Source organism: Hemiscyllium ocellatum, chromosome 19, assembly GCF_020745735.1.
Source record: "Hemiscyllium ocellatum isolate sHemOce1 chromosome 19, sHemOce1.pat.X.cur, whole genome shotgun sequence".
Classification (NCBI taxonomy): domain Eukaryota; kingdom Metazoa; phylum Chordata; class Chondrichthyes; order Orectolobiformes; family Hemiscylliidae; genus Hemiscyllium; species Hemiscyllium ocellatum.
This window is the reverse complement of record NC_083419.1, coordinates 57,829,849-57,853,554: the sequence shown is the minus strand read 5'-3', so window position 1 is coordinate 57,853,554 and position 23,706 is coordinate 57,829,849. Positions and strand designations below refer to the sequence as shown.

Below are 23,706 nucleotides of genomic sequence, written 5' to 3'. Positions count from 1 at the left end.
GAGTACAATCACAACAAATCTTTTGGATTTTACTTGCTCTCAAATTTTATTTCATGCCCATTAAAGCAGATGCATTGCTTTTCCAAGAATAATATCCTGGGCAGGCAATCTGACCTCAAACCTTTGTCAAAGGACTTGCCCCTCAAATCTCTGCCGAGAAGCTGCTCGAAACATCAATTCATCTTCTGCATTTGCCCACCCACCCTGGGGGGGGGAGTACTTCCATTTCAGCTCTCCCTCTATATCACTGGGGAGAGCTGTGTGGATTAAAAGGAGATGTGAGCTCATTTGCACTTCTCCATGACCTGTAACTTCACTGTAAAATCTCACTAAGCAGACCGTATTATGAAGGGGCGTGTCAAAATGCACTGGTTCCTGAAATAAGGGTTTGCTGTTACATTGCAGGAACGCTACAACTGTTCTCAAGCGTTTAACATTGGGAAAAGTAACTCACCACTAAGTGATGAACACATCTGTGTTACCTAAAAGTGCAGAGATAAGTTTCCAAACCCTCAGTCAGTTGAAACTTAATAAAGCATACAAAAAGAAATGTCCCACTAATTTCCAAAATTATTAATGGAACAATCAGCCGCTCTGAAATGCCTGCCCTGACCAGCTAAGGCAGCTAAAGGTAAGCAGTGCATTTTCAATCAACACGCCTAATCTTCTCGTGGGAGCATGACCTTTCCTCCAGATCTGCTCTATTTAGTCTGTATCCAAGGCTAACTATTTGCTTGCACAAGCAGTCCAAGCACAAACACATAGTGGGAGATGTTGGTGAAGTACAGAGGGGAAAGCTCTTTCTGCCACCTTCAAGATGCTGAGTAAATTGCTGCTGTGGACAGTTAATCTCATTTCAATGGCGTAACCAAGTGATTTCTGAACTCAGAACCACTGCTTTTCAGCAAGACTGAGACACATCCAGCGTCTTAAAGATGTTTTTCAAATAAACAAACAAACGATCTTCAAAAGGCAAAGGAATGATTGCTTGTCTTTGTCTCTGGAATGAAGATGCCTGGACTTGCGACAAGGTAAGCTGAATGCAACTTACAATCATTGCCCATTCCTAAAACGTTCTCTAATTATTGAGGATTAGAAATATTGATTAGATGTCACATGACAAATGTTGTAGTTAAAAAAAGTGGAAAACTCCTCTGCAAAATTACGCAATCCTTCCCTCCAGCAAAATTGTAACGTGCAAAGATCCAACAAAAGTTGGCTGCTGCAATTTAACATGGGAAACACAAAACTGCAACTAACCTGAGGTTTTGGGTGAAGCTTTTAGTTTGACTGATTTTTAAAAAGGGGATTTAAAGTTTTACATATCAGCAGGAAATCTATATTCTTTAAAACTTTTGAATAAAGAGGACTTTACTTACTACAGTCATTACACCCTTTCATCAAACAAAGTGATATCTTGGCCAAGATACATACAATAATGGAAGGCTAGCTGTGCGTTCCAAAGCAGCAATTCAATGAAATCATGTTGATGACATCAAACTGCAGGACTAAAGCATTAACACTGATACATTCTTGTATTTGAACAATTGCTTTAAAACTCACTGCCAATGGCAGCTTTTAATTTCCATAGCTTTGTTCATTTCCAACTATTTCCTACAGCTGATGCATTGTATGTGAGCTAGGAAAGTAAATAATACGGTTGATCATGACAGATTGCAAATGTTATGGAACAATGTGACACAGCAAGAACTCACTGACATCTGATTGTACATTAAGTTTAAATAACCTCATTAAATTAGCTGTTTGTAATAAATCTAAATGCCGGGCTACAACTGTTCAATCATATTCAGGTGGCTGAGGAAGTTGTAACAAAGTAAAATGGATTAAAGGTGGATGACAATATAAAGTGAAATATCTAATGTAGATCATAAACCTCAGCACGTCTGCATGCTCGTATTTCCTTTCCAAATTGTCAAAACAGCCTTCAAACTTTTACCACTCTTTGAGTGGTGTCATTTTGCAAGAGACATTTCTTTCACATATCTGTGAAATCAATCGACCATAACAGAAATACAACAGCAATTATAAAATACTTGCATTTCTAAAGCTCCATACGTCAGTAAATTGCCTTAGAGTGCCTCCTATGTAACGATCATCATTGAAATGCAGTGCCGTGTAGGTGTAAATGGCAGTTATTTAGTGCCAGCAATATCCCATGAACAACATTGAGATAATTAACTATTTTATATTGTGAAAAGATGATTTTGCTTCTATGCAGTGAACGTTTACGGATGCCCCAAAGTGCTGTTTAGCTCAGGAAATGTTTCAAATTTTTAGCAAGTGCAGCAGTCAAATTGCATGCAAAGTCCCTAAAACAACAATGACGTAAATGGCTTGAGAAGTTACTTATAGATGTTAGCCATAACACCAGGGCCATTTCCCTGCTTTCCTTAACTATTGCCATTGGACCTTTCCTGCTCATATGAGCGGGCAACATTCTCTCATCCGAAAGACAACATGCCTCCAGTATCGCTCCAAATATAGCTTTCATTATTCTATCATGATGTGGAGGTGCCAGTGTTGGATTGGAGTGGACAAAGTTAAAAATCGCACAACACCAGGTTATAGTCCAATAGCTTTATTTGGAAGTACAAGCTTTCGGAGCACTGCTCCTTCATCAGGTAACTAAATTGGTTTGTTCGATATATCACATCAGTTGTATGACACTATGATCTTTTGTGATAAATTCTGTGTCCTATGATCCTGCTCCACTAGCTACCTGATGAAGGAGCAGTGCTCCGACAAATAAACCTGTTGGACTCTAGCCTGGTATTGTGTGATTTCTCTGAAATAGGGCCTGAACACAACTTTCTGCCTCAGAACCAATAAAATGCAACAAACAGGCCAAGGTGGACACCTAGCCTAAAGTTAAACGTTATCTAAAACACCAGGAGAATTGTTTCTTGTTCCTTTCACACAACACAACATTTTACAAGAGCTGAATCAGATCCCAGTTTACCATCTCAGAAATTAATTTTGCTTCTATGAACGGTGAAGCAGATTTTACAGGAATTCCAACATTAACCACAATTTTCCTATATCTGGCAAGATATCCTAATTCAATGTGCATCAATTCATAAGAGGTTCAACAGTGTACTATACATTTTACTTCTTAAGTCACAAGCCGATTACAAAGCATATTGTTTTCTGACCAAATAAATAGAACAAAGAGCTATTCAAATACGTGGCCATTTAGACCACACATTTTATGTGACAATCATCTATAACCTATTTTCTTCAAGGCAACTTGTGAAGGATAGGCAACAGTTGAAACTTCCAAGTGTGTCACAATACGTGATGGTGACCAATCAGAGAACTGTCCAGCAATCTTGGGTTAGTCAGTTCACACCCAAACACACCAACTAGCAAAGGGCCAAATCAAACATCGGTTTAAATCTTTCTTGCCTTTCTTATGTTATATTCTCGACCTTGCAAGAAGGCCCTTATACAATATTACAAATGGGCTAATTTTTGTGGTAACATTGTTACTTATGGATTGACCACCAATAGTGTACAACACCTGACATTCCTTTTCTTTACAGTCAATGGATGACTTGCTAATTTTGTTCTTTGTTGTCTCTCTCTTTGACAATTATCTCGTTCTCATTAGTACTTCTTCATCTCCTCCTTTTTAGTTTTATGTACATGTCTTGCTCTTTCTTGGTAATGTCCTATCAATCTCCTCAACAGTCTGGAGTGTGACTGAAATATTGATGATTGGTACAAAAGGGAAAAGAAAAGAGAATAGAGATGACCTTGGATATAACATAGGAAAAGGAACCTGCTTGTGAATCATAGAATTTGCTGTAGCAGAGGTGAAGCCAAATGTGTGAGACAAGAGCAGAGGAAGTTTATGTCCCACCATTCTGAACTCAGAAATAAAAGGCTAATTTCCCATTCCCTTGTGTTATGTTATTCACTAGGGTTTACCTTTTTCTATTATTTAGATATTGTCTAACACCTTTAATAAGTCTACACTGTCATTTTTGGATGCAATTTGTTTAAAATTATTGTTTAAAGTTGTTAAAACTACTAAACAGATAGATGTCTCCATTACATCTCTGTAAGACGAAATAGTCAATGCCTTTATTGCTAGCACACTGTGGCTACAGCATTTACTGTCACCACGATGTGTTGCATAGACCCATCAAACTTACTTCAACAGTACATCCCACCTCAGTGACCTCTACCACCAAGAAGGAGAACAGCAGCACTGTCATTACAACACAACCATCGCCAAGCTGCATGCCCTTCTGGTTTGGACAGGAATCGTCATGCTTTCTTAGTCTCTGGATCCAAAGCCTGAAATTTCCATCTTATATCATTTTGGGAGCACCTTCACTGCAAAGAATTCAAGGAGAAAGTTCCACCTCACCTCAATCTCAGGACAACAAATGTGCATTTTAAAGCTATGCCATCCAGGATATACAAAAAGGAACCAACACAATGGATATGCACAATAGACCAAGAGCTATGACTTTGAAAAATCTGTTGCTTGGATCGCATTTACTCTTTTAAGGCAAATATAATCTATTATTAAGGTAACTGAAACATATCAAAAATGGTAAATTAACCATGTAGTTAGAATCAATCCTCTATCAAAATTCAGACACTTAGACTGACTTTATGAAAATGTATTATTATGGACAATTTGCCCTTTGGTCACATGGATTGGGAAACAGTGGGTGCACAACTTCTGGTTTTTCTATTTAATTCTCAAGATGTGTACATCAAAGGGTATTTAGCACCCATCCTTCTTTTTGCGACATCATAGGCCATTTGCAGTTTAATAAAACTGGAAGGTTTGCTAGGCCTTTTCGGAGGGCAGCTAAGAATCAATGCCTGCAATGACACTTCTCTTAAACATAACCCAGATCAGGAATCAGATTTTCTGGAGGCCTCTAAAAGTGGTAGGTACGACCCAATTTCTGAATTCCGGCCGCTATTCCCAGTGGTGGCAGTTTTGGCATTCCTCGGTGTAGGATAAGTGTGGTAGTTGCAAACTCCACCATTGCATTTCCAACTGGCCCTATTGTGAGGAGCAAGTAGCTGTTATCCTCTCTCAGCATTATCATGGAGTCAGGCCAGTTTCCCAAGAACACTTGGTTCACATTCTCTCAAAGTATTCACAAACCACAGAGTGGATCATTATCTTTATAAAGGGCAAATTTTAAAAGTTCTTAACCATGTCCGCATGAAACCCCATCTCTGCACACATCCTCCATGCCCACTCATCCAGTGTGCACTACAGAACCAATGAGTCAGAAAATAACATTAGTGGGTCTTGAAGTGTTTGTTAAAAAAAACTCATTCAAAAATCTGCTTTCAAAAATACCTACTGCTCTTATAACACTGTAAAAGTGTCAAACAGAACCATTATTGTGCAAAAGATAGAAGCCTTACTTCACACATGTTGATCTTGTGCAAAATTAGCATACAAGGAATGAAAGAAAGAGCTTAAAGAATAATTTCTTATGATTCCATGAAGATATCAATCAATCAATATGAACCACCTTACTTCAACATATAAGAACAGACCTCTTCTGAGCCAATCTATTAATAAGTCTTGGATCTTGGCTAAACATTCATAAAGAGGCCACCTGTCAACTGTATCAAGAGATGGTAAGGCATTTGTTTCTTCAGATTACCTTATGGTGAGTGCCCAGCTGAAGTTTTGGTATGGAAGGGACATAGGTGCAGTTGGTTAGGTGAAGGGGTGCGAAAGGTGAGGGCTTCAGGATCTATTAACAAATAAATACAATTGGAGTCTCAGACAATTGAGGTGGGCCTTCCAACCAACCCACCTTGACATTCACTAACCCCTGAGACCGTCTCCAAAATGGTTCCGGAGACTGTGGGCCCAATTTCACCTTGTTCCTGCATCCCAGAATGAAAATATGGTGGGCAGGCAACATTCTCAAGAAGATGAGTTTATCAGTGCGGGAAATGTCTTGACTTAAGCTTCCTGCCTTAGTGAAAATATGGTAAGGATGACAGATACTCTTCCTGAAAGGATAATAGTTGGGTGCTTATGATGATACAGTAGCTTGAGGTCACTGCTACTGATGCAATCTTCTTAAAAAAAAATGAAATTAAGTTCTCAGAATGTCTTTGTGAATTTCCTCTCTGATGATGAAAATAGATAGCTTCAAATCCAGGCTATTAATTCAATCTTATTCTGGTGGTATAAAGACAATCCTATTTCTTCAAAAAAAAACCCAACACATGGCTTCTTAACAACTGGGACATTGAATATGATTCCCAAATGTGAATATACATGTAAAGTTTTACAGATATGAACACATAACTAAGTGATTACCTCTGTACAGCTAACAGACCTGGCAAAATTGATGCTGAAGAGAACACAGATGAGAAACAATCAGCAGAACACCAAGTTAAATATTTCAAATGCACAGGTAGGAATTGTTGGAATATTTCACTTAAGGTGAATGGATAATAAATTTTACATTCCAGGAATACATTCTGATATTGCAGACCTGAACTCGTGATGTTTCTTCATGATGTTTCTGTCGTTTTTTCTGAACAATTACCTGATGTGTTCAAGTATCCACTAATGAAGCTTGTTGCTCTTAACAATGAACAACTTGACAACTTACTTTGATCGCTTGGGCAGGTGAGAAACTACATTGCATATGGGAAGCCCTCTATTTTCTACATTCACCCCAAAGTGAGGCAAAGTATTATACATTTAAACAACTCTGTGCAGGTTTAAAGTGCCTATCCAGATTTATTTAAAGGTAAAAATATCACAGAAGCTGTAAGATCAGTTTTATGTAATTTTATCTGCAAACAAACTTACTCTTTACATCAATACCACAGCCTCTCTTCAGCATGTTCTAAGAAGCAACTGGCTTCAAATTCTGGGGTCACCAACTCCATCTGGTGAACTGGACTCAAAAGCATGGTCCCATCTAAGTGGTTAACACCTGTAAAAGTTATGATGAATGGATGAGGCCTGAATGGATGTAGCAGAGGCTCCAGCACTGACTATTAGCCTGAATGTTGGTGCAACACCTTGCAGATGTTTCTTACAGGCTAAAGAAGGGAAACAAAATTCCTTCCCTATCCCAAAGGGAAAGATGGTCATGTCATGCTAATCAAACACTGCTGCGGTCAATTACACTTGGTAGCAAGCCTTAGTATGGCCTAGTATGGGATGTTTAGATTAGATTACTTACAGTGTGGAAACAGGCCCTTCGGCCCAACAAGTCCACACCGACCCGCCGAAGCGCAACCCACCCATACCCCTACATTTACCCCCTACCTAACACTACGGGCAATTTAGCATGGCCAATTCTCCTGACCTGCACATCTTTGGACTGTGGGAGGAAACCGGAGCACCCGGAGGAAACCCACGCAGACACGGGGAGAACGTGCAAACTCCACACAGTCAGTCGCCTGAGTCGGGAATTGAACCCAGGTCTCTGGCGCTGTGAGGCAGCAGTGCTAACCACTGTGCCAGCGTGCCGCCCCAATATCAACTCTACCAATCTCTGGCCTGCCAGGCTTATTTGTGGTGAAACTCATGGGTGGCCAGGCACAGTTGGAGACATTCTGCAAAGTCATATGTTGAGGTAAAGAGAGTAGGTGAACATCTCACTCGATTGGGATCTTTACTGTTTATTAAATAGGACAAGGTCCTAGAGGGAAGAGACTGTGCTTCAACCTCTGGTTGCCTTGTGGACAAACCACTCCACCTCATATCCTCACATACTATAGAAATGTTACATAAGCAGTTTTACTTTGTATAGAATTCTTATTTCTCACAGAGAGATGAAAAAGCATGTAATCAGATGATTGTAGAAGTACAGAGGGGTGAAGGATCCATTCCGTTGCTGTACTATTCTATGTACTGTGTTCCAAGTAAGTCTACAAAGTGCCATTTCCTTTGATGTAGTAGATTAATGTAAAGGATTGGCAAAGAGTCCTTTTACCAAAGGATAAACTGCATCATAAAGCCACTCGACGGCTTACGTCCACAGCTTCCAAGCTGATCCAACCTTGATACCTTCATAGGTGTTCAGTGGCTTTAGTAGTGCAGCAGCCATATTAGTTGAGGGAAGGGCTAGAGAGGCTCTGGTGATGTCCTGGTGGATGTCCTCTCTGTGAAGAGATGTTTGCCATCTTGCTCTAGTCTAATCCAGAGTAGGGGTCAGGTACAGGGCTACAGTGAAGAAAGTTGTGATTGGGCTGGTCTGTTCAACCCCAGTGTGAGATGCTAGAACATCACAGGCAGAGTAGACATGCATCCCATCTCTTTATAGTAGGTGGTTTATGCACAAGGGTGGCCAGATTACATATAGGACAAAGCAAACAGTGAATAATTTACTATAGTAGAAAGAAAATAGATACTTAAAAAGTGACCACAGGAGCTTAAAAGGGCATGAGGTTGTTTTCTTGACCAAGGATAAAGAACAGTATGCATTTGGCACATTTCATTCTTTGTGGTGTCCAGTTTTACCAGCTATAATCAGAATAGCAAGGATGATCAATTTATCTGTGAGGCTAGAGAAAGATTTCCCTCCCATCTATGTCGAGTGCAGAAGCTTTGGAGAGCCATGCAGATGAGGTGTGGGGTTCTCACAGGACTTTTTCCCTCCTATCCTTTGTGAATGATGGGGATGCATCCACATACAGAGTTGACCAGACGCTGGCATCAAGTCGTGTGCCTGGACTCCCTTACTTTAGAAAGCCCGAAAGGCACATTGCAAGGTAAGGGAGGGATTGGCATGTTCCTTTCACTCCTCCTCCACAACATGCTCTGATTAGATTCACAATTTTGTGCACCCTTTGGGTATGTAGCAATATTGGAATTATGTACAAAATTCTGGGTTCCGGCCATACTACAGCCATATTGGTGTTGTGCCAGACCACACATATAGACAAGTTAATTCATGCCAAGCACTTTTGCTCTGACTGTTATCTGAATAGCAGGGCAGAAAAATATGTCAGGAGCAGAAGTAGGCCATTCAGCTGATCGAATCTGCTCTGCTATTCAATGAAATCATAGCTGATTTGACAATCCTCAAATCCATTTTCCTGCCTTATCCCCATTCCCATAATTCCCTTACTGATTAAAAACATGTTTATCTCAGGCTTGAATATACTCAATGACTCAACCTCTACCGCCCTCTGCAATAAATAATTCCACAGATTCACACCCCTCAGAGAAAAGAAATCCTCCTAATTTGTACCTTAAATGGGTGACCCCTTACTCTGAGATGATGCCCTCTGGTCCTGGACTCTCCCAGAAGGGTAAACAAACTCTCTGCACCTACCATGTCAAGCCACTTAAGCATCCTGTATGTTTCAATAAAGTCACCTCTCATTCTTCTGAACTCAAATGAGTACAAGCCCAAATCAACTCAAGCTCCCCTTCCCAAGACAATCCCTCCATACCTTTCAGTCTAGTGAACCTCTTCTGGACTGCCTCCAATACCAGGACAACTTTCCTAAGATAAGGGAACCAAGACCATTCAGTGCTCTGGCTGACAGCCTGACTAGATGTCCACCACTGACAAGGGGGCACTGAGTCACATTTGAGACCTTGAGATGCCACCCAGTTGACATGAGAAATGAGTGAAACCTATTTTCAGTTTGATCATCAAGATGAAATAGGAAAATCAATATGACCATGGAAATGACCTGAACTGCACAATCAAGGATGGTGAATAAGATTTAATAATTATTTCCAAGATAGAATTGGCTATTTGCTGAAGGTTTCTGAGGAAAATGCAGCCAACGGAACTAATTTGATTGTTCTTTCAAATTGCTAGCACAATGAACATATTAGATTAGATTAGATTAGATTACTTACAGTGTGGAAACAGGCTCTTCGGCCCAACAAGTCCACACTGACCCGCCGAAGCGCAACACACCCATACCCCTACATTTACCCCTCACCTAACACTACGGGCAATTTAGCATGGCCAATTCACCTGACCCGCACATCTTTGGACTGTGGGAGGAAACAGGAGCACCCGGAGGAAACCCACGCAGACACGGGGAGAATGTGCAAACTCCACACAGTCAGTCGCCTGAGGCGGGAATTGAACCCGGGTCTCTGGCGCTGTGAGGCAGCAGTGCTAACCACTGTAATATTCCTACCTTCTGTGCTCCAATCTATTCTCTTCTATGCTGTATCTCACCAGCTCAACCCCAAGCCCATGCAGCTATTCTAGAATACTCAGCGATGGGAGTTGGGCATTTTTTAGGGGCTGAAAAGATTATTTTACAACAAAGGCTGGACTGAAACACATTTGGCCTGAGCTTTCTTTTTCCCCTTTCACAATTCTGAACATCTGCCAACCAACAATTCGTAGTTTCAGACACACGTCTCCTGTGGAGTAAAAGCAAACAGCAGCAGGTATCTGGAAACAGGAGTTAACACACAATCGCTTTCACACAAAAAAAGTTCCAAAGCAGAGCCCTTATCTGAATTAGACATGCCTTTTACATCAGAACACAACACTTCAGAGAAAGGTAGAGATAAATTGGTTTCATATTCTTGGAGAATGGAAAAATAAAGTACAATGGTCTAAATATGAAGCAAATAGAGAGATGAAGGGTGAAATGTTATATCTTACAGATGTGTTTAAGTATTCCAATTCATGTGGATGCCAGAAATACTGTTATCCATCTTAGAACTACTGTGCACGTTTTGTAAGGAGCAGTATTGTCTCATAGTCAGACTAGACAATGCAGAGCTGAATGCTTGCAGTAATTCTGCACATATTCTGTTCATCAGAAGATAATACCTTTATCCAAATGATTGGCTCAATGTTGTATAAGGTGCAAATCTAGTACTGTAAAACCGTGACAATAACCTTCAGTCGAAGGAATTTGCCTGTGAGCATTTTTTAAAAATTGCAATTAGTCACTGCATTCATTAATGAATATAATTGATGTGGAGTGCAGGGGAGTATTGAAAATAATTGTGAGGGTTAAAAACCACTCTTTCCTCTGGAAGTCATCACAATGATCCACAGTGAACTCCCCTAATATGTGAACTTCAGCATTTGTCATCAGGAGCAGAAGCACAGTTCACTGTATCCCCACCACTGCATGGGACCTACAACGGCACATTGGGTAGGACATACCTCTATTAAACCACTAGGGAAACCATGAGTATTCTGAGGGAGAAACTAGGTAACAAATAGACAAGAAACATCTGATAAATATACACATTTCTCCTTTTAAAAATGGATCCTGAATATAAGAGTCTAATCCATCATTGAGAACACTTGGAACAGTGGAACTAGTAGGTCCAGTACTACTATAGTAACAACTGGCATGTAAGGCAATACAAAAAGTCCCAGCAATGATTCCAGGCCAGATTCATGAGCTGATACCTGTCACAGAATTGTTGCATGCCTCAGCACAGAAGCCATTTGGTCCATCTTTTCTAGAAGCTGTTATCAATGAATAATTGAACTTCGGTACACTGGTTAGCACTGCTGCCTCACAGCGCTAGGGACCAGGGTTTGATTCCCACCTCGGCGACCGTCTGTGTGGAGTTTGCACATTCTCCCCGTGTCTAAGTGGGATTCCTCCCACAATCTAAAAGTTGTGCAGGCCAGGTGAATTGGCCATGCTAAATTGCCCATAGTACTAGGTGCATTAGTCTGAGGTAAAATATAGGGTAGGGGAATGGGTTAGGTGGGTTACTCTTTGGAGGGTCGGTGTGGACTTGTTGGGCCAAATGGCCTGTTTCCATACTGTAGGGATTCAAATGTAAAATAATATCACTGCTTTTTCCTTGCTTTGAAAATATGTGGCAGGGTTTTTGCAGGATAATTGCTCAGGAATAATTAAAAATGTTCACAAGGATGAGATGATTAAATCATGATATATATTGCTGTGCAGAACTGTTACATTGATTATGAAAACCTCTTCTATTTTAATTACTAATCTGATGCTGATCTCAGATTTCCAATATTGAATTGTCTTTCTGTTTCTGTCTTACTTTACAGAATTAACATCGGATTTTGTTTTTAAAAAAAATGAATATGTGGTAAATTTTCAAATTACAAATTGAAAGTGCATCCTTTCAGAGAAAGTATTGTGAAATTGGAAACCAGCCACCTGCGAGATATTAAAAAAACTACAGGTGCAACATTTCTTGACATGTACTCTGTCCCATGTCAAAACTACGAATGAAGAAACTGCCCTTATAGGGGTGGGGACTACCCTACACTCTGAGTTCCTCAGGTAAAAGGTTGTGTGTAATTTGAAAGTACACAACGAGGCTACACTGGAAGTATTAGTTTGCCTCTTTTTTTTTCAAAAAATGCTATTCTGATATGGTTTGCAACTGGCAGCTTTTCACGGTTTTTCTTAATTCAGGTTTGTAAAAACTGGCATTTGATTTCACATCTGCATTGAGTTTCTCTTCAACTCCATACAGCTGAAGGTGTGTCACGGACTTGTATAATGTGGCCTTGCAGAATGCCATTTGATTCATCACAGGGAGTTCAGCTACAAGTTTAAACAAATATCTCTCAATGTTTCACATTAGAATTATGGGGGGTCTTTCAACCAGCAAGTTTTCTCTGGTCTTGAACTCCACAAGCATCTAGTCTGGTCCCACACTCCCATTTTACCTGGCACCTCTATTTTCAGTTGTTTATCTAATTTTTTTCTAAACCAATGATTCCATTTCAACCATAGCTAGTGATAATTTGCATTTTATTCAACTTTTGTAAGAAGATTTTCATTCTTAACCTCCTCTTGGTTATTTGGAAAGGATTTTTTTTAAATCTAGAAAATATTTCTTTTATTAACAATAACAAAAGAATGTAGAATAAACTGCAAGGTGAGGGATCTAGGGCGGAGTGCATTGATGATTATTGCAGAGGGAACAGAGATCTCTCATGAGAGACTGTTTTATCAGATGGTGTGTGGAAGATATTGCATGGAGTACTACAAAGGTCAGTGTGTTTGGAGTTTCTGCTATTCCTCGTAAATTATCTAAATACTGAAACCAAAGTCAAAAAGTTGCTCAAAATTGGGGGAATACTGAGTCAGTTATTTAACAGCCAAATTAACTATTTTTTAACAAATGTCAATATTTGATGGAAATAACATGAAACTACTCCATAACATGATTTGAATAACCTTAGACAAGGAAGCCCAGTGATCTATCAGCAGCCCTGCTTGCTGTGTTACAAATGAGCTACAAACATCATGTATGGTGTAATGGAGATAAGCTATGAGGAAAGGTGGAACCAGCACAGACTCTGCAATCTCAAAGGGTCCTGCGAATCAGAACTTTTAGTTCGTCATGCCTTTTGGCTGATATATTGCCACGCTCCGCATTTCTTCCCATCATTCTGCAAATTAATCCTCTTCAAATTCAGGTCTTATTGTCTTTTGATCATTCCAATATAATCTGATTGCACCATTCTTTTGGCAAGTGTGTTCCAGATTATAAGAAACCTACATGAAATCATTACTCTTTCCAGCTGTTCAAAATACACAGCATCTGATTATCAAACTCAAGCCAAAGGATTCTCCCAACTGATTGTATCAAACCCCTCACATAATGAATAGATGTGGAGATGCCAGTGTTGGACTGGGATGGACAAAATTAAAAATCACATGAAACCAGGTTACAACACGACACCAGTACAAAGCTTGTACTTCCAAATAAAGCTGTTGGACTATAACCTGGTATCATATGATTTTTAATAATGTACAGAAAGCATCTATTAAGTCGCACCTTTGTTGAATTGGCCATGCTAAATTGCCCGTAGTGTTAGGTAAGGGGTAAATGTAGGGGAATGGGAGGGTTGTGCTTCGGTGGGTCGGTGTGGACTTGTTGGGCCGAAGGGCCTGTTTCCACACTGTAAGTAATCTAATCCTTGTAAATCTTTGGGCCGCACGGTGGCACAGTGGTTAGCACTGCTGCCTCACAGCGCCAGGGACCTGGGTTCAATTCCCGCCTCAGGCGACTGACTGTGTGGAGTTTGCACGTTCTCCCCGTGTCTGTGTGGGTTTTCTCCGGGTGCTCCGGTTTCCTCCCACAGTCTAAAGATGTGCGGGTCAGGTGAATTGGCCATGCTAAATTGTCCGTAGTGTTAGGTAAGGGGTAAATGTAGGGGTATGGGTGGGTTGCGCTTCGGCGGGTCGGTGTGGACTTGTTGGGCCGAAGGGCCTGTTTCCACACTGTAAGTAATCTAAAAAAAAATCTTAACTTTCTCTGCTACAGTAAGAATAATCGCAGTTTCTCTAATCCCACCACTGAAGTCCTTCATTTCTGGTATCATCATTGTAAACATCCTGTGGACTGTTTCTGTAGCTTGAAAAACATTCCTAAAGAACGATACCCAAAGTAGTGCGCAATACTCTAGATGAGGCCTACTTAATGAGTGACAAAGTCTAGCACAGCTTCCTTGCTTTGTACTCATTGTGCCTATTCGTAAAGCTAAATATTTCACATTTTCTTAGCTTCCTTACCAAGCCATTTTGTTACCCTTACACAGTGTGTAAAATCACATCAAATATAGGCACATTACATCGCATTTTCCATATTTCTGTCCATTTCGTCAGTCTAGGTCCACATAGAATTTACTAGTATCATGTTCATTACTTACTATTTGTCAAAACTTGCATCATTCGCCTAACTTCCAACTTAGACTTCCTTAACCCATTCCACGTCATTTGTGTGTGTCTGCTGGCACTGTAGAAAGGTGCTCATATGATGCATGTGCAACAACCACGCCAGTACTGCAGTGACATCATTCCACCCCATTCATTGATATCTACTGTGTTGATTTGATTGCCGCCATGTTTTGTTTTACTGGCAGAACCTTGCACATGCACAGTGAAATCAACTGCTCTGGCCTCTGGGGGAACAACACAACCCTCAGTTAGGAAAGTATCCATGCAGAAATGTATTGGCTACTGGAGGAGCTCTGACTTGTTCCATTAGCTTCTCAATGAGAGAAATTTTGCAATTGGTCATCTTTTTGAGTTACCCAGTTACTTTATGGAAAACTAATGACTGCTTTAAAATACTACTCTTAGTAACATGATCTGAATGCAAAGCAGCATCCCTCAAAAAAGCTGTGCACTCCATACAATTGTCTGAACCTTTAGATATCTTCAAGACCTTGAGGCAAAGAAGCACTCTTTCAACCAAGGACACGCTAATTTCCTTTTATCGGTTCAATATATATACTATCGGAGAAACCTTACAAAAGCTCTTAAATAATCAAACTTGTTAAATAGAAACTGCTCTGTTTAAATTTCTGCAGATTAATTGAAAATGAAATGCAACTTTTTTTAAAGTATGGGCAGCACTAAAATTTTTCATTGTCAGACATAGTCCAATCTCTGTCCTGAAACTGCAATGATTTATAGTGGATTACAGATTTTCTGGGTTTGCCTTTAACACTTTTATCTGTTGCCAAGAAAGTCCTGCTGAGTTATATCACACATCATCACTTGGCTTCTCCAGCAGAGGGGTGCTTTCAGCAATAACATTTGTGAAATAGATTGATTTTTCACATACTTTTTGACTTAATTTTGATTGCTCCTCAAATCTTTCCAAGAGATCTTCACTGCATGTAGTGACTAGCTTTATTACACACTTAATGCTTTTCAGCATTTTGCCACATGCTTCAGCAAACATAGCTTGGCAGTTGACAAAGTTTTCTCAATTTAACCCACTGCATTGCACTGTCGATATATTCGATCGGACAACAAAATAGGGTCGTCGTCTCAGTTTTCTTTTAAAACAATCTCGAACAATCGTATGTTCCTAAAGTTAAAGACAGCTATGAATTGTCAGCTTGGCAGAAATACAAATATTTTCAAATTTTCAAACCTGCCCTCACCTCCACAGATGCAAGGCCACATTTTTAACAGAAAAGGAAGTCAAGGATCTTCACAGGGTATCGACCATCAGCCAGCATCCCCACAAGGGAAGGCAGGTTAGTATTTCTGCTCATGTCCTTTTGCCAAGAATCTCCACTCAACATTTCAGCCTTTTGTATTTCTTACTCATTTTGCTTCCAGTTTTTTTCTTTATCACTGTACTCTCAGCAATTTTTTTTTCGCTTCATATGAGGGCGAGTCTAAGGCAGTGAAATTGGTAGTTCCTTTCAAACTGCGACAATTCATTCTTCTATCGAATCCAATGTAAAATAAAGATGATCAATGTATAAAATGCACTGCCTTTCCACCAACACTGGAGATTCAATTTCAGTTCCCAATTACTTCAGATGTAAAGTGTGTCGTGTGTATGCATATTCAACCACGTTCGAAGTGGTCAACTTTGTTCAACTTTCCTGTGGAAGGTATCTGCTCTTTTTTTTTGAAAAAAGCTATTTACTCAAGGATTCTGAATGTCCCAAATAAGGCCAGCGCTCTCATGCCAACTTGACCTTGAGAAGCTGGTGAGACAAGGAGATAATTTCTGAAACTTCTACAATTCTTGTGGTATCAGGACACCCACACTACTGTTAGGGGTTTAGATTAGATTAGATTACTTACAGTGTGGAAACAGGCCCTTCGGCCCAACAAGTCCACACCGACCCGCCAAAGTGCAACCCATCCATTCCCCTACATTTACCCCTTTACCCAACACTACGGGCAAGTTAGCATGGCCAATTCACCTGACTTGCACATCTTTTGGACTGTGGGAGGAAACCGGAGCACCCGGAGGAAACCTCACACAGACATGGGGAGAATGTGCAAACTCCACACAGTCAGTCGCCTGAGTCAGGAATTGAACCCATGTCTCTGGCGCTGTGAGGTAGCAGTTCTAACCACTGTGCCACCGTGCTGCCCACCCTGGGTGGAGCTCCAGGATCACTTATATCATTCCAAGATAAATGGAGAGGAACTCACAGGTGCTGGTCTTCCCATGCATTCATTGCCTTTATTCTTCAAGGTAGTAACGTTGCAGATTTGGAAGGAGGTTGCAATGTAAATGGTACACACACTGCAAATACACAGTACTATGACAGAGTATTTAAGGTGGTGGATAAGGTGTTAATTCAGCATGATGCTTTGCCCTGGATGGTGTCAAGTTTCCCAATTGCTTTTTGCAGCAGTGGGGAGTATTCCATCCAACTCATGGCTTATGCCTTATAGATAGTAAACAGGCATTTGGAGTCTCTGAATTGCTCATTGCAGATTTTCCAGTCCTGACCAGATCTTGTAACCATAGTATTGGCTGTTCCAGTTAGGTTCGTGGCTTTTGGGATGTGGATGACAGGGATCTGCAATTGCAGTGCTGTTGAACTTCAAGGGGAGATGGTTAGATTCTCTCTTGTTGGTTGGGTATGGTCATTGCCTGTCACTTGTGTGCAACAATAGTCACTTGCCACTTATCTGCCCAAGCATTAACCTCTGCAGATGGAAGGTACAGCATTAGGATTGAGTGGGTTAACACACAACAGAAACATTAACACAGGAAGGAATGAAACGTAATAACCAAGTAGTTTAACTTTAGTTCAGGTTTTTATTTTTATTTCATTTTCTAAATCCTAGTTTGAAATGTTTTCTGCCATGGAAGACATGAAGAAAATGCCTTCATTTTACAATCTGCTGCAGCTGAGAGCTTTGACTAAACAACCTGGTCCATCATTACCAAAAAGCAATAACCTGTACTTCCACATTCAATGTAAAAGCAGGAGGAGGCCACTTAGCCCTTCCAGTTTGCCCACCATTTATTGCATCATACAGCTGTACAGCACAGAAACAGACCCTTCGGTCCAACTCATCCATGCTGGCCGGGTATCCTAAATTAATTTAGTCCCACCTGCCAGCACTTGGCCCATATCCCTCCAAACCTTTCCTATTCATATACCCATCCAGATGCCTTTCAAATCCAATTGTACCCTATTTATCCACCACCTCCTCTGGTAGCTCTGTCCATACACGCACCACCCTCTGCATGAAAAGGTTACCCCTTAGGTCTCTTTTATATCTTTCCCCTCTCACCTTAAACCTATGCCCTCTAGTTCTGGACTCCCTCAAAATCCAAAACTATTGTCTATTTGCCCTATCTGTGCTGCCCCTCATGGATTTTATAAACCTCAAAGGTCACCCTCTCAGCCTCTGAAGCTCCAGGGAAAAACAGCCCCAGTCTATTCAGCCTCTCCCGATAGGTATAATCATCCAATCCTGGCAACATTCTTGCAAATCTTTTCTGAACCCTTTCATGTTTCGCAACGTCCTTTTAATAGGAGGGAGATGAGAATTGCATACAATATCCCCAAGGTGGCCTAACCCACATCCTGCACAGTCACAACATGACCTCCCAAACTCCAATACTCAATGTTCTGACCAATAAAGGAAAGCATACCAAATGCCTTCTTCACTATCCTATCTACGTTGAACTCTACTTTTAAGGAACTATGAACCTGCACTCCAAAGTTTCTTTGTTCAGCAACACTCCCCAGGAACTTCCCATTAAGTGTATAAGTCCTGCTCTGATTTGCCTTTCCAAAGTGCAGCACTTCACATTTATCTAAAATGAACTCCATCTGCCACTCCTCAGCCCAATGGCCCATCTGATCAAGATCCTGTTGTAATCTGAGGTAACCTTTGATGAGATCTGATGGCTTATCTAAGTGTGGCCCCAACTCAACTCTCTTGTGTACCTCCACTATATCCTTTGGTTTTCTTAACAATCATGAATGTGTCTAACTCAGCTTAAAAGTATTCAAATGACCCAACCTCCACTGGGGAAGAGAATTCCACAGACCAACAACCCTGTCAGGGTAAAACATTCTGATCTCTGTCTTAATAGTGACCCTTTATTTTCAAATTGCGTTGTTACAACAGTACCGGATATTGTTGAGGCTGCACTTAAGAGTACAGCAAAGTCCCCGTATATAAGAAAGGATATACCGGCATTGGAGGCTATTCAAAATAGATTCACTTGGCTGATTCCAGGGATGAAGGGGCTGGATTATCAAGAATAGCTGAACAGGTTAGGCCTACATCAGTTAGGAGTTTAAAAGGAAGAGAGCTGACGTTATTGAAACCTACATGTTTCTGAGGGGACTTGACAGGGTAGGTAGCGAGAAGATGTTGAATCTCGGAACTAGGGAACACAGTTTCAGAATAAAGAGACATTCATCGAAAACTGAGATGGGAAGGATTTTATTTTGTCCCTGAGGGCAAACAGTATCTGGAATCCTCCACCCCAGAGAGTTGAGCAGGCTAGATCATTGAAGGCATTTAGAGAGGAGTCACATAGATTTAGAATCAGAGAATCCCTACAGTGTGGAAACAGGCCCTTTGGCCCAAAAAGTCCATACCGACCCTCTGAAGAGTAACCCACCCTGACCCATTCCCCCACCCTATATTTACCCCTGACTAATGCACCTAAGCTACACATCCCTGAACACTATTGACAATTTAGCATGGCCAATTCACCTAACCTGCACATCCTTGGCTTGTGTGAGGAAACCCATGCAGACATGGGGAGAAAGTACCAACTCCACACAGACAGTTGCCCGAGGCTGGAATCAAACTCAGTTCCTGGCACTGTGAGGCAGCAGTGCTAACCACTGAGCCACTATGCCACCTTTCTGAAATACTGGGGAGTTGAGGGCCATGAAGAGTTGGCACAAGAGTAGAGTTCAGTCCTGGGGTCACAGCAGACATCATCTTGCTAAATGGCGGAGGGAGGATTCAGAGGCCGAATGGCCTACTTCTGCAACTTTCCATTCTGTTCTTATGTAGTCTGGTTAAGGCCTGGTTTGGGTTCAACTTTAAGTACAGACATTGGTTGAATGCTTGATTGCCTCAGGTCAGACATGAACATTAGGCTCAGAGTGTGGCCTTGGCCTGTAGAATCAAAATCAGGAAGCTTCCCAAAGGGAGAAAGTTGAGCAGAAAAATATCAAAGAGAAGGCAAAATGGTTTCCATTATTGACTGAAACAGTTGGGTATGACTCCTTCAATCTATACCCAAAACCCAGTTTCACCTCTTGCCTCACCAAGAAGCTATTGGCTCTGAGCCAGTTCCAGCATGTAGAAACAAGATTTACTTGAATTAACTCATTCCAAGCACTTTGCTTTAACTCATCCTTCTGCAGATCAGATTGTTACATCCCCTTTAGTTAGCATCTGGTATGACAAAAGAATTCTGCTGCCAACGTTTAAGTGTTTCTGGACACGATTTCAATATGTAAGGGACAACCAGATCTGAAAGCTCAATGCCTGGAGCACATCTGGGAGAAAAATGAGAAAAATGAATGTTATTTCCTGAGATGCTTTCACAAATTAAAAATTTAAACCACTTTGAACGCTGCATTTTGGTTGTGCAGACTAGGGTGGCAGCTGTGGTCATATCAAGATTAAGTAGAAATTTGTAGCACAATGAATAAAATCAAACACTGTATCTCTGTTGATCCACATCAATTAACCACCCGACTACTGGGAATTAAAGGAATCCTTGCAAGAGTCAGATTTCCAAAGCTTGACATGGGAAATCCAACCAATTTGAAATGAAATTGCTAAACTGCAAGGCAATGTGCTGAGAGTAGAAACAGTATTTCAAATTCTATTGTAACTACCTATTGACATTAAGACATTTTACTTAACAATGAACATTGTTTACATTTACCATGTTACAAATTCTTAACTGGAAGATGGGACACGTTCCCGAGACCCCTCATCCTTTTACTGATCATTAATTTTGCAACTACTCATGAGCATGTCCAGAAAGATAAAGGTTAATGATTATTAATGATTATGATCCTGAATAGATTTGTGGGATTAATTCTCAAATATATATATAATGCTCAGGAATGCAAACTTAATGGTAGCAATGTAAATTAATGATTTGGAGATGCCGGTGTTGGACTAGGGTGTACAAAGTTAAAAATCACACAACACCAGGCTATAGTCCAACAGGTTTAATTGGAAGCACACTAGCTTTCGGAGCGACGCTCCATCATCAGGTGATTGTGGAGGGCTTGATCATGACACAGAATTTATAGCAAAAATTTTTGCTATAAATTCTGTGTTACAATCGAGCCTTCTACAATCACCTGATGATGGAGCGTCGCTCCGAAAGCTAGTGTGCTTCCAATTAAACCTGTTGGACTATAACCCGGTGTTGTGTGATTTTTAACAACATAAATTAAAATTGCAATTTGAAACCGTGTGCCATAGCATCCAATGAATGATCGTGCTGGCAGAAATATTGACGAGTTCATTCGTCCAGGCGTACAGAAAGAAATTTATCCTGTTTTCCAGGCTAAACACTAGTCACCACAGTAATGGAGTCACATTTCGTGCAGAAGGATGGCCAGCACAAATACCCAGAGGCATAGCAAGAATTAAGAGGTAAGAGGTGACCCATCTTGAAATGATTCAGGCAATAATACAATGCTAAAGCAACACATGATTAATAATGTAAGGAACTGGTTGTGAGAAATAATTGCTAAAGATATGTTTACTAAGAATTAATGGCAGGAATGTTAGAAGTGATGAAAAGACAGTGAAAATTGCGTGGTTGTGCATTTGAGGTGACACACGCTACAGCAGGAAAGAAAAGAAAGACCATTGGGATCTTCTATGGTACAAACCACCTTGTCTTGATCCACATTTCTGTTACAGTAATAGAGGTATACAGCACCAAAACAGGCCTTTCGGCCCAAATCATCCATGCTGACAAAGCTTCCTGGTTTTGTCTTCAGTCATTTCCCTGGAACGCCACCATCTCACTCTCTTCATTTGAAACTCTCCTCAAACCTCTGACCAAGATATTGGTCGCCTCTCCTAACATTGCTGTCAGTCTTCGTTTTATAACCTGGCTGGGTCTCGGGATGGGATGTTTCATCAGGTTGATAGGTACTTTACAAAATGTAGGCTGTTGTTGCAAGTGCCAAATCTTAGTTATATATAAACCTACAAATCAGGAACAGGATCATGAATAAGCCATTCAGCCATTCAAGCCCGTTCTATCTTTCAAAGATGCAGTCACAATAAACCTATATGTTCTTGGACAGTGGTTCATGTTGACGAACCATGTTCATCTCACATGTGCCAGCTGAAAACCATTGTGGAAATTGGATGGCTGAAGGCATGACTTTCAACGTTAGTGGAGATTTTGGGGGAGGAGTTTTCGTATGCCTGGAGAAAGTTACAGAAATAAGGGAGGTTTTTATAAAAAAAGGACCAACAGTTTAAATTTGAGCTATTGGAAGTTGGGAAGTGTTATGGGGGTAGGAAAGTTAGTGGAGACGCGTATCAAGAGACACTAAGACTACATTAAAGGGAGATTTGACTACAACATAAATGTGATGCACACCTATCACAGGAATGGTATTTATTCACGTCCATGTGTAGAAAAGATGGTACCAGTTGTCCAATGGTAAAATTAACAGTTGAGAAAAATGCACAGTGGAAGTAACTTGGTTGACGGATTGTAAAAATGTCACATAAAACAAAACGATATCAGCTGCAGAGGTCACAAAAAGAATGGCAATGAAATGTACAAACACCCATTGCCCTACCTCAGCTGGTGAATAAACATTATTGCTGTCTTGTTTTTCTACAGCTTGTCATCCAGTTGGCTCATTAGTAATATCATGCAATGTGAAGCACTTAATCATTTTGCAAATCTTGATTGACTCTAAACATGTAAAGCTTTGGCTCAACATCTTCAAGTATTAGTTCAACAGTGGTCTAAGCTGATCAATTTGCCTTGCTGCATCTGCTGTGCACATGTTATGAAGAGCCACAGGACATGAAGTATGATGGAGTACTATGGTTGCTATCTCGGTAAAGTCAGGCATCTCTCTTTCTCCCTAACTAAAAAGAACTGCAGTGTTTAATTGTTTTGAAGGCATTATATACACCCTCCAGTGCATATACCCTGGATGCATGTTCATAGCCAGGGGTGTTTGGCAAATTTGCTTTTTGAAGTATCATAAGTGAAGGCAAATACAGGAACAACAAAAATTCAAGACAGTCCCCGTGAGATATTAATTAATATTATTGTTCCTCTGTGGTTTGGGATGGAGTAGTTGTAGGCAGGGGTGGCAGACATTTAGTTGAGAGTGGGACATCATGCAGGGTTTGATTAGAGGACCAGTGACTCTAGGAGAGGCAGGATTTGGGAACAGCAGTTCCTCAAATCACTGAACCAGTCTTTCCCATGCGACCTACTCCAGTAACCTCACAGGCTCTCCGTATTAAGCTCTTGCCGCCCTTCCAGAGACAGAATAAGACTGTAAAACATAGCAGAAGTAGGCCATTCAGCCCATCCAGTTTGCTCCACCAACCAATAAGGTCATGGCTGATCCGACGATCCTCAACTCCACTTTCCTGCCTTTTCCCAATAGCCTGTATAAGAATCTTTCTCAATCTTGGATGTATTTAATGAGCCAGCCCTCTGTGGTTCAACAGATTCACTAACCTCAGAGAAGAAACCCTTCTTCATCTCTGTCTTGTGGGTGACCCCCCCCCCACCACTTACTCTGAGATTACACCCTCTGGTCCTAGACTCTGCCACAAGGGGAAACAACCATTCTGCATCTACCCTTACCAAGTCCCCGAAGTCTTCTATGCTTCAACAAGGTCACCTCTCATTTCTCTAGGCTCCAACAAGGATTTGCCCCATATACTCAGTCTATTCTCATAAGACACAGTCTCTCTGTTCCTGGTATCAGCCTAGTGAATATTCTCTGA

At 40.8% G+C, this 23,706-nt stretch overlaps 1 protein-coding gene and 1 long non-coding RNA gene across 13 annotated transcripts in view; one reads left to right on the top strand and one right to left on the bottom strand.

Moving 5' to 3' along the window:
* Nucleotides 1-23,706, bottom strand: part of LOC132824993 (A disintegrin and metalloproteinase with thrombospondin motifs 20-like) — a 383,141-nt gene that overhangs the window by 91,961 nt on the left and 267,474 nt on the right. The gene's annotated exons all lie outside the window — the stretch shown is intronic.
* Nucleotides 1-23,706, top strand: part of LOC132824994 (uncharacterized) — an 87,925-nt gene that overhangs the window by 39,934 nt on the left and 24,285 nt on the right. For 4 of the 7 annotated variants that reach the window (XR_009645736.1, XR_009645732.1, XR_009645730.1 and 1 more), the window contains 6 exons: nt 890-1,031; nt 6,351-6,437; nt 7,812-7,905; nt 12,015-12,252; nt 15,890-15,977; nt 21,268-21,357. This is a non-coding gene — a long non-coding RNA (uncharacterized LOC132824994). The remainder of the gene's footprint in view (nt 1-889; nt 1,032-6,350; nt 6,438-7,811; nt 7,906-12,014; nt 12,253-15,889; nt 15,978-21,267; nt 21,358-23,706) is intronic. The other 3 variants (XR_009645735.1, XR_009645731.1, XR_009645734.1) reach the window with 3 other exon arrangements.